This window comes from Myotis brandtii, unplaced genomic scaffold (assembly GCF_000412655.1).
Source record: "Myotis brandtii unplaced genomic scaffold, ASM41265v1 scaffold165, whole genome shotgun sequence".
NCBI classification, from domain to species: Eukaryota; Metazoa; Chordata; class Mammalia; order Chiroptera; family Vespertilionidae; genus Myotis; species Myotis brandtii.
In genome coordinates this window covers 8334503-8346662 of record NW_005356042.1, presented here as the reverse complement: position 1 = coordinate 8346662, position 12160 = coordinate 8334503, and the positions used below count along the sequence as shown (strand labels likewise).

At 41.5% G+C, this 12160-nt stretch overlaps 1 long non-coding RNA gene across 1 annotated transcript; it reads left to right on the top strand.

Annotated features, from left to right (window-relative positions):
- Positions 1–540: 540 nt before the first annotated feature.
- LOC106725455 lies at positions 541–8448 on the top strand. The gene is made up of 2 exons (XR_001361346.1): positions 541–754; positions 6876–8448. It is a non-coding gene; the product is annotated as an uncharacterized LOC106725455 (long non-coding RNA).
- Positions 8449–12160: the final 3712 nt, after the last annotated feature.

Here is a 12160-nt window from a genome sequence, read left to right as displayed (position 1 = left end):
CCCCTCGGAGAATGTCGGAGAGCTGGTTTCAGCCCGATCCCCGCAGGCCAGGCCAAGGGACGCCACCGGTGCACGAATCCGTGCACTGGGTCTCTAGTTGTATATATTTAAAATGTACAATATGATCATATGAGAATAGATTTTTACATTATTTTTTCTAGATATCAAATGTGCTCTTTGTGAACATTGCTTTTTGGAATAATAAATTTGCAGGGAGGGGTTCTTGCTACTCAGTCGTTTCACAAAAGCGGATCTCCATAAAATTGATAATAATAACACTGAAACATAGACCTCCTCGATGATGGAAACGTCTGCCTGGGCTGCCAGTGTGGTAGCCACCAGCCATGTGTGGTTGCCAGGCACCTGAAATGTGGCTGGTGCAATTGAACTGAATTGGTATGTGTATCCGATGTTAATGAATTTAAATGTAAACACCCGCATGGTTATAAACAAAATGCAATGCCTGTTTTGCATGTTCTCACTCTTTTCTTGGAAAGGTCTGACCCTCTCTCATGAAGGCCCCTTGTGTTCACAGACACGCATGCCCTGGTAAGCCTTCTTCAAAACCTGAACAAAGCCAACTACCAGCTGCCCATCATGGTGACAGATTCAGGGAAACCGCCCATGACGAACGTCACAGACCTCAGGGTACAAGTGTGTTCCTGCAAGAATTCCAAAGTGGACTGCAACGCCGCGGGGGCCCTGCACTTCAGCCTGACCTCAGTCCTGCTCATCTCCCTCTTCAGTTTAGCTTGTAAGTTGGCCTAACTCCAGTGCATGCATAATTATGAAAACATAATCAAAGCCTTTTTCCTACGTATCTTCAAAAAAAATTATCCCAGAGGAAACATTTGTTTTAGTTTATGTCTGTATAATAGAGGGTGTTCCATGTAAAAGTGCTCCAAGTAATGTTGAAAGGCATCTTACCATCCCCCTTGCTATGCTCCAGGCCAGGTGGTGATACTGCCTGTAGATGCCCCTGAACTTATGCCTGGATTAGTTAACTGGTCCGCCAGGGCCCTGTTTCTCTCTGCATTGTGCTGAATAATCTTTCTCAAGGTTAAAGTAGATACTACACCTTTTTAAGAACGAGCATGAGAATTCATGGATGGCAGTGGGGCCATAGGAAAAGAGATAAATGCATAATTCACACATTGTTTTCACTGCCTGCTAGTAATGACTATAATGTAATGGAGCATTATTTTAAACAAATAAATTATTATACCTAGTAATATCGATGTGAGCATAAAACGAATAGATATGTGTATCAGATATGTCCTACTTATGGGCTACTAGTCTACTTTTAATTTTAGCAATTATTTACATATAGCTACTGCCATTCAAAAGCCTTTTGGTCCTCGGTGTTTACATTTTGACAAGGTTATTGATGTAATTGTAAATTTGGAAGTTGAGAAATTGATGATTAGAAAAAAAAATAACAGAAGTTACTATATCCTGGTGACAGTGGCAAGTAGGGTCAACAGGCAACACACATTCCAACGTCGGAAGTTACTGTGTGTAAAGCTCTGTGCTGGGCCAGCGTCCTATGGGTAGAGCTAAGGAGGAGAAGACTTTATAATGAGAAGTGTCTCATTGGATAGTTGAGACATTTCTTCAAGAAACGAAATGTTGCAGGTAAAGGTGTGCCTCTCTCCAGTTTTATTTATTATTCTCTCTCCCAAGAGACAGTCGCTTTTATGAGTTAGAATGTGTCCTGACATGTTTTATACTTTTACTACACACACACACACACACACACACACACACACACACACACACCATGTATAGTTCTATTTTGTGCCATTTGGAAAACTTTATGTAATTTGTAGTATATCGAGCATGATGTTCTGCATCTTGCTTTTCTTCCTCTTCCCATTACATTTCCAAGATTCATCTATGTTGTTCTAGTTCAGGGGTCAGCAAACATTTTCTATAAAGGGCCAGGCAGCAAATATTTTGGGTTCTGTGGGCCATATCAGGTCTCCGTCACATATTCTTTTTTATTGTGAGTGTGGGTTCTTTTGACTTCGTTCTTTTGTTCTTTACCACTCTTTAAAAGTGTGAAAAACATTCTTAGGTTGAGAGCCACACAAGCACACAATAGTCCACCAGCCATAATTCACCCTGTTCATTCATTTTAACTGCTAGAGAGTAACCTGTCACATGACTATGACACAGATGCATTAGGGTTATTTACAGTGTCCTGCTCTGACCAGCTCTTGCAGTAAACATCCGGAATCTGTTTTCCAGGAGCTTCTGACGTGAGCTCTAGTCAGACTGCAAGCCCAGGACTGGGCTCCAGGAGACATTGGGATTCACATACAGCAGAGTCTGGATAGAGAAATAAAAATGCTGCGTGCACACGTATCCAAGTGTCTGTGTGTGCTTGTGCACATGTGTTTTGTGTGCACACGTTTCATGTGTTATGTGTGTGCACAATCAGGTGTGTACCTAGAGAGAAGATGATGAGTAGCCATTCACTCATCACTGTCTATAACCTAATTATACAACATAAAGCCTCATTCTTGATAACACCCCTTTGAGGAACCAAGGCACTGCAGGAACCGCTCACTTATCAGCTACCCCAGCTGCAGTGGGTGTTTTAAATGGAGACTTCCTCCCTCTGTTTGTCGAGATTCAGATTCCCAGGCCCGTCCAACCTGTGGAGCCAACATCCCAAATGTACAGTGGCCTCCACACCACAGACCCAGTGTTAATATATTTTACACATATTTTTATAATAATACACACATCTGCTACTACCAATCCATGCATTAACTATTAGTAAAACAATCTATTTGTTTAGAATGAAAGGAATATAAATAGACATGATAGATTTTCTTCTTACCAATAAGGGGTTTCCTTGTGCCCCCTACTTTGGAGACCACTGGCCTGTAGGTATCAGAAATGAATGAGTAGGCCCCAAAGGTTGCCACTGCTCCTCTCTCTGAACTCTTACATCGTAGTTAATCCGAGGCGGAATTGTGCAGTAACTCCCAAAGCCCTCATGTTCATTGTATACTCAAAATAGTATCATTGAGAAAAGACAGGTACATGTGTGCTGTGTTTGAGAGGTCCAATGTGTTTTTCTGTTCTCATTTAAATGGAGAGCCATCCTACCTGGCAGCACACGGTTATCTCACTGTAGGGAAGGGCACCTGTAGGTAAAGCCAAAATCATCCTCAAAAAGGAGAGCTGAGTCTCCTTGCACAGCTGGAAAGGTACTCAGCTGACCTTCCAATGTTTTGCACCACAAGCAAGAAATTTTCAGCTTAAAAAAAGACAACAGTTAAGAACAGGTGTTACCACTTCCCTGTTTGACTTCCGAAGAAACCTCAGTCTGGCTCTGTATAAAAGGCATAAGAATGCTTAATATTGTTCATTTGAACATTAGAGATGCCTGCCGAATATGATAATCCTTGTTTTATTGTATACCTGGCCCAAGATGTTCTTCCTGACAAAAAAGAGATGTACAGAATAAGACAGGAGAGACTGGGTTAGAGCTAGCATGAATAAGTAACCATGGGTGTCCTATGGCTCCCACACTCTCTGATAAGAGCAGAAGTTAGTGGTCATCCCACCTGTGCCACTGTTAACATGACATTGACAAGAGGCTACACAGAAATGGGCCTAACCCATTACACAAAGTGGGCAGGGGGTTCTGAAAGTACTGAAACTAGATTACAAAGTGCAAGGGTGAGATGCCTTCCTCACTCAGCCATAGTACTTTTGATCTGGTAGAATCCGTTTGGTGTGTCTTTAAATCAGGAGTTGGCCCACTTCTTGTTTTTGTAAATAAAGTTTTATTGGAACACAGCCATACTCATTCATTTACATATTGTCTGTGGCTGCTTTCTGCTACAATGGCAGAGTTGAATGGTTGCCACAGAGACCATATGACCCACAAAGCTGGAAATATTTGGCCCTTTGCAGAGAAAATGTGCCAACATCTTTTAAGTGTTGCTCATACAATTGCATTGATCACATCATACGACATGGGAAGAAAAATGGGTTTTCTCCTCCCCTTAAGTAATATTCAGATCCAAATAGACTAGCATTAACCGAACACCCTGATGTCCTATGGCTTTTCTCTCTATTTACTTCATTGGCTTTGTGAATTTATCGCACTTTATAGATGAGAAAACTCAGAAAGGTCCCAAGGTCCCGTGTGAGTAAGCAGTGAGACCAGCGTTCACCATTAGAATGCCTCCCTAGTGGAAAAAGATAATAAAAACATTTCTGTTTATTATGATACTGTAGATGGCTATATTGCAGCTGAGAATTGAACTGAGAGATCTGCACTTCTCTCTTTGACATCCAAAAATTCAGGAAATAAAACTAATGACATTGAAAGTAATAAAAAATGTAAATGAAATTATTTTTACTGCCAATTTTGTTGTTTAAATTGCGTGTTGATGACAGTGAGGGAATGTGTAGTTCTCCCCTAGGACCCTCCCAAGGTCCTCAGCAAGCTGGCGTCTCCGTTAGGCTGTGTCTGTGGGTTATGTAGGGCTCTGTGTGGTGTGCACAGTCGACTTCAAGGAAGAAAATTGTCCTAAAAACCTTTTAAACATTGTCTTAGGCTTAATTAACTAGCAGTAGTGAGCATATAAAAGGACAGATGAGATGAACCGTATTAACAAGGACCAAAATTAAATGTCTGTACCTGGGAAGGAGGAGGCACTGAATTATAACCTTAATCTAAGCCAAAAATAAATAAATCTATACTTTTAATTCTAATGCTTTTTATTTTCATTTTTTAAAATATATTTTTATTGATTTCAGAGAGGAAGGGAGAGGGTGAGATAGATACATCAATGATGAGAGAGAATCATTGATCGGCTGCCTCCTGCATGCCCCCTACTGGGGATCGAGCCCGCAACCCGGGCATGTGCCCTGACTGGGAATTGAACCGTGACCTCCTGGTTCGTGGGTTGATGCTCAACCACTGAACCACACCAGCCGGGCTCTAATTATTCACCCTGTTAAGTGTACAGTTTGATGAGTTTTAGTAACTACGCAATTGTACACACCACAGTCAAAAAAGTTTCCTGTACCCCTTTGCTATCGATCCCCTCCCCTAGTCCAGACCCTCATTGATCTGCCTTCTCTAATTATAGTCTCATCTTTTCTATAGTTTTCTATAAATGGAATCACACAATCCATGTTGTTGAGAGTATCACTATTTTGTTCTTCCTTATTGTGAATGTGCTATGAGCAGAGACGGGGTCTGGAGAAGCATCAGACCCGGCAGAGCAGGCCATCCTGGCCTGGAGAGGCCCCGAGTCATGCTTTGTGGAGAAGCTGTGGTCCCTTAAAGTGGTACAACTTCATGGGCTTTGTGTGTGCAAAGCTAAGAACTTTACATAAATTATAAAGGTGATCTCATCCAATCAACCTAATAGTCTAAATTGACTTAACATGGATTGGCCACTTTCTAATTCAGTGGGTGTTACTAACCAATTTTTTTTCTGTTTTTCTCAGTGAATAAAATTATTATTTTAACTTCTCGGAACCACACTGGAAAGTATTTTTAAATAAAATTAGTGATGCCGTTTAATATGTTCTTTTCACGTCGTTCAAATGCGGGTGAATCTGCAGGGTACAATTTACTGCAGCCAAGTAACCAAAGAGTTTAAGGCAATGAAAACTTTGAGTGAAATAAAGGAACTAAATGAGTTCAGGAGATTCTTAACTGCAAAGAAATTCACTTGTCAAGCAATGTAAAGGTCCCTGGTATAGCACATAACCAAAAATTACACCTGAAATAACTTGTTAACTTCCATGGTCCTTTCTGTTAGAACAGCTTTAACCCATAACGTTCTTAAATCACCTTGTTTGTACTTGAGTTTCATTACAAAGACTGTTTATCTAGAATTTAGATAGGCTGCTTGAAATTTTCCAAACAGATAAATGACATGTTCAACCTCTAAAACCGATGGGTTCAGAGTAGATGGGTGAGTTTTGAATGAAAAAGCCCAAGCCCTACAGAGTAACCCATTAGAGTTCTAATGATAAGTTTGTTCCAGAATGAGCTGCACTTACATTACCGACTAGCTTGACCTTTCCACATTTTTCATCTCTTTGATGTTAACAAACGATTTGGTGGTACCAATTCCCTATACAAATTCAAGACTTAATAATAATTAAGCAAAAGTGTCAGAGAACAAGCTATTTCCACTCATGCTATTATCAGGCAGAATGGAAGACCGTGGGCTAGTGTGCAACCTCGAGAATAACCACACCTTAGGCAACTTCAGTGAACTTTGATAAGACAGTTCAGGGATGAAGGTGGCTGAAGTGGCCGTGAGCCAAACGCAGGCAGCGTCTGGAAGCTGGAAAAGTCAAGGGAGTGGTTCTCCCCTGGGCCTCCAGAAGGAACACAGCCCTGCCCACACCTTGATTTTAGCCCCATAAGACCCTTTTTGGACATCATTTGTTGCAGCAGCCACAGGAAACTCATATACCAATAGGTATCTAGCTCTTATCCATGACCAAAAAGAATATCTAGGACTAGGACAATCATTAATCTCTAATCTACCAAGTCACCTTGTTAATAAAATAGCCAAGCTCTGGGCTGATTGTAAGAGATAGGGCTCAATGGTAGCAGAGGTTCTTATAGCTGCTGGTGGTCTGAAGTGAGATGTTTGGCATCGAGCACTTTCGGAGAAGTCCGGCTTTTTAAGACATAAACCAGCAGAACTGTTCCTTCTCTCTTCAAATGCTATGCTTAAGAAAAAAAAATTTCCAAGGTAGTGCAATGTTTATAAATGCGTTTATTACAGCCTGTCAGTCATGTATCTAGCATTCAGCTAACATGTTTTGAACCGAGTTGCAATATTCCTTGACTTAAACTCTGAATCTTTGCCATTCAGGTCTGTGAGAACTCCTGACATCTGACGCTTGACTACCAAGTTTCCATAGCAACAGGAAAAAAAATCCAAATCGGAAGATTGCCGTTTACAGCTTTCGAACTTCACAACTAGGCCTCAATTGCTCCAGATTTTCCTTTTCTTTGCCATTTCATTTAGTCTGTACTTCACCATTTTGACAGCATCTTCCTTTCTCCTTTGATTAATGGGATTCTCTGAATTCCCCGAGTGTTTAAAGATCATGGCATATCACGTGCCCTCCGGGAGCAGGAACAATGACTACTTTTTCTGATGTGTTGCCACATTGCTAGTCAGCAGTCCACACCTCCAGCTGTGTCTGTGGGTTAGTATCTGTATATGTATGAGTATCTGTACGTGTACATATCAGTATTTATAGAGTGAGATGAGATAGGACAACCCAGTTTTGATGTGTCATTCTCCCTTGAGAGGCTAAACAAAAAGGGATGGAGGCCAGCAGCTGACCCCCCAGGACCTCAGCAGCAAGCTGGGCATTAGCGCAGACCAGAGCTGATGCTTCCCCACCGTCCCATTCGGTCTGAATGCTGCCATGACCAGCAGGCAGGTCTGCAGAGAGAGAGAGAGAGAGAGAGAGAGAGAGAGAGAGAGAGGCCTTTCTCTTCACCTGAGGGCTACACCCAGTTTTCACTGCCATCATATGCCGTGATCCTGAGCAAAAGTGGTGGGGAGCAGAGCAGGAAATGTTACCATCAAATGCCAAGCAAAGGGCTGAAATATTCGTCCCTGGGCACCTGTCTGCATTTGTATGTGTCCTAAATCCACAGTCCCCCTCTGGACTTAGTTCTTATGGGGACACGGATCATGGCAGAGAACCCCTCCCTCCTCGGTACATTTGCAATTGCAAGTGTCATCCTGGAGGTCACACGTGCATATGAAGAGGCTGACAGATACCGCGTGTATACATATACTAGTATATGCCCACATGTATAGACATACACTTACACGCATACACGCCATTTGTTTCATATACCTGCATAAAATAGAGTAAATACAGGTAGTTTTAAAAGTACCCTTTTGTGTGAATCGAATACAGTTGTTTGCAAACCTACAAATAAAAGACGTTCGTTATGTTTGAAAAGTAATTGATTTTGATTCTGTGAGCATGTCAACGTAAGAGGAAAGTTAGTGCTTGTACTAAGATTATCTTCTTGTCGATAAACTGTAAATGAACCATCCAAGCTCACACCAAATTTTTCTATCAGATAAAACTAGTGACAGCCTGTGGCTTTTTACTAGAGCTCGCCACAAACTAGGGTAAGTGTCTTAGCACATTTTAATGCAGTTGCTTACTAAAGGTTTTAACCACACACGCACACACGCTTTCTTACGCAGTCTCTGTTGGCATCTGTGCTTTTCCGTTCGCCTTCTGTAGGAAGTAGACGTCATATGTTGTCTTTATTGTAGTAAAATTATACAGATAGAGTTCCATATATTGTATTTGTTTCAACAGTAAATCTTTTGGAGCATATAGAATGCAGAGATTTTTTTTTCTCCATTGAAATAAATGGGTATTGGTGGTTAAAACTGCTGGACAATAGCTCTTCTCTGGTTTCTATGTTGTGTCTACTTACTGTCACTGATGCTGAGTCTTGTCTTAGTGCAAGTTCCTATTTTTGGCTTGTTGGGCTTCCCGTACATCTCTCGTTAGGTGAGTGAGTCCATGAAGCCAGAAGCACCCCCCACAGCTCGGGCCACCCACTCGTCTTACTCACCATAATGAACGATGTGAGCATTTCACAATCCACTGTGAAGATGATTGCATACTTACAGAGGAGCAAGATCACCCTCAATTTGATGATGCATGACACACAGTCACAACCATCTGCCTACAGTCCCAGGACATGGGTGTTTTTTCTCTGGAACAATTCCTGCTGCTCAATCAGGAGATGCCATGTGCCCAGAATATGACCTAATAGTTCGCCACGAGTGCACGTGCAGGCTCAGTGGGGGATGTGCATTCACACTTGACGGGACTTCCTCTTCTGGCTTTAGAGGGCACAGCCTCCTTCTCCCTGTCGGACTCACTCCCCTCTTCCCTGGAGGCAGGGGGAGAATGGTCACCCTGCGAGGACCGTCCTCAGATGGCCAGGTGCTTGGCAGCCTGAGCTGAGGCTAACTGAGAACCCGAAAGCTCACCCTCCTGCACGAGCCTGGGCCGGCCCCCGGGAGAAATACCAAGGTCCATGGGCCGGCCCCCGGGAGAAATACCAAGGTCCATGGGCCGGCCCCCGGGAGAAATACCAAGGTCCAGTGACCCGCTCCCTCAAGTGAGCAAGTGAGGCCTCCTCTTCTCTCTCAAGCCAGGAGGCTCTCCTGTGTTTTGCAAATGGGTATTTTTCTCTTGAAAAAAAGAAATCAAGCCAGTGGCTTAACTTAGCCTAGAACACAGAGAAATGGGAGTGAAGTGTATACTTCATTAACAAGTCCAATGTGCCCTAATTGGCCTCTATTTAAGTACACTCCCTGTCCCCAGAGTTCTTATCAGGACAGAGATAGTTCTGTTGTTCTTTTAAATCCTTCTACACACACAAAAAAGACCAAGTCTTAGAAGTCAACGTGTAGCATGTCCTGAATTATAGGATGCTGTTTACTTGCTAGAAAGCATTTACCTTGTTTACTGAAAGTAAAAGTCTATTGCAAACATTATGTCATTATTATCAATGCATTTAATTGTAATCCAAGTTATTGGAAAAAGAAAGTCAAGTAAAAGCCAGAAATTGCTTTTCCCGATGACTGACCACGAGATGAAGGCTTTGTTTCCATTGAGTGAACGGTCACACCTCCTTTGCTTTTTAAACACATCAACCACCTTAATTCATTAAAAATGACATTTCCCGCATTTTACATATGATAAATTATTTCATGTGTATGTTTTAACAAGAACGTGCAAACGTTTTCTAATTTTGATAAAAGTTACCTCAATCCTGCCAGTTCTCTCCATAGAAGATCATTTCAGGAGGACGTGCCTGCATGACTCACAGCCAACACCAGCAGATATGAACGTCCTCACAAAATAAATCCAGCTCCATTACATGGTAGGTAGCAAATAGGACTTTGATTCTTAAAGAACATTTTTTAAAATTTTGATAACTTATCCCAGAATTTCAAAATGTCATTTGAAACCTTCTGTTCAATGAAATAACCATCTACTATCAAACTCTTGAAATAGATCAGATTGCATTTCATCCAAAATAAAGACATCGGGTCTCAATTTAAAGATGTGGCAACTAGAAAGTATTAACCTGAGTCTGCTGGGGGCTGGGTTTAGAGCAGCTGTGCCAACACACAAACTATCCACGTGATTCTGAAGGAAAGAGCCTACAGTCCTCTTGGCGTGTACAAACAAGGTACAAAAATGCAGTTAATGATGATGGTGATGATGATGATGATGATAGTTTACATTTATTAATTGCTTATTACTTTTATTTATTAATTGCTTGGTATGGTGCCCACACTGTGCAAAATCCTTTATACCTATTAACTCACTGAATTTTTACAACAGCGTGTGAGGCAAGTGCTGAGGCTCAGAAAAATCAAATGGGTTGCCCGCGGTGAGTGGCCTTCAGAACCAGAACCCAGGGCTCGTGTTGTTCCCACTCTAGCTCAGGGCCCCTGGCAACTCTGCAGTGAAACCAGAGAAAATACCACTTCAGACCAGGAAACCCTCATCTGCACCCCAATTAGCATGACTGTCTATCCAGACCAACTGACCAGACCTTCTGTGTTTTCTTAATTCTGAGAACTTTCTGCTAAGAACTGTTAACACTATTCTAAATTAATATTGGAACCTTAGAAACTTTTCCCATACAAGATATTATCATTTTCTAAGTATTTCCTCCCTTCCTTTCCATGACTTATTAGTGTGTACATGAGGGGCTTCTACCAGGTTAATTAGATATCTCAGTTCTCCAAAAGAAAAGCAGAAAATGTCCTCCCCAGGACCCAGTCACAGCCAAACCAACTGAGAGAAGGGAAAGTTGGGGGAGAAAGTGGTGTGAGAGCTCCAAGAGCTGGTACTGTGCTCAGCTGTAGACAAATTCTAAAAGATCTTTGAGCAGTTTCTGATATCTTTTTATTGATTTTCTTTTTGAGAGAGAAAGGGAGAAAGAGAGAAACATCTATCTGCTATCTCCAGCATGCCCTCTACTGGGGATCTCGCCCAAAAGCCGGGCATGTGCCCTGACCTGGAATCAAACTGGCAACCATTTGGTGCACAAGATGCCCAACCAACTGAGCCAAACCACCCAGGGCCAATTTCTGATTCTGTAAATGTAGCACATTAATCTATCTATGTGTAGCTGACTTAAGCTTGAATCAACAGGTAAATAACATCAACAGAAACATGAGCACTGAGAAAGAACACATCCCTTTTGTTTACCTACTATTCAGTGGTTCTCAACCTTCCTAATGCCTCGGCCCTTTAATACAGTTCCTCATGTTGTGGTGACGCCCAACCATAAAATTATTTTCGTTGCTACTTCATAACTGTAATTTTGCTACTGTTATGAATCGTAATGTAAATATCTGATATGCAGGATGTATTTTCATTGTTCGCGACCCACAGGTTGAGAACCGTTGTAACAACCATCTAATAATCTGGCTACACCCTTCACAAGGGTGATGCACCCCGTCTTCACTTCTTACCTAGCTGTTAAGATTTGTCTCAAAATCTGATGATACGGTACTTTCACGATTATTCATCTAAAGCAATTAATTATTGTGCTGTGTTACTTTTATTATATTTCCTATTGGTAATAGATTAGCTCACAACTGAAAAAATTCTATAGTATCTGTGTTTATATAAAAGCATATACAAAATATATAGAGACAAAAAGAATGGCAGGAATGAATGCATGAACAAGGATTTCAGGTGAGAACTTTAATTCCATAAATTAAGAATAAGTCTATACTTTAAGCAGAAATAATTTAGATATTCATCACATTCAGTAGGCAGGAGCATCTTCCTATCACTCATGCTGCATCCTTGTCATAGCATCAGTGGTTGGAGGGTTACTGAGCTTGATAAGCCTTTGAGCCATTTTATTTGCCCCCGAAGTACTGGCTGAGAAGCAATGGGTATAGCTAGACCACAGCAATTTTCACTATGAAGCTCTGAACCTTTGAGAAAGTGGCTATTAGTATATGCTGAAAAATTTCCCATTTTCTGCTACTTTTTTAAAGCTCTTCCTTTAGAAAGTAATACAGTTATCCTTTATTCAGATTATTAAAGAGTTGGAAGTAAAGGCTAT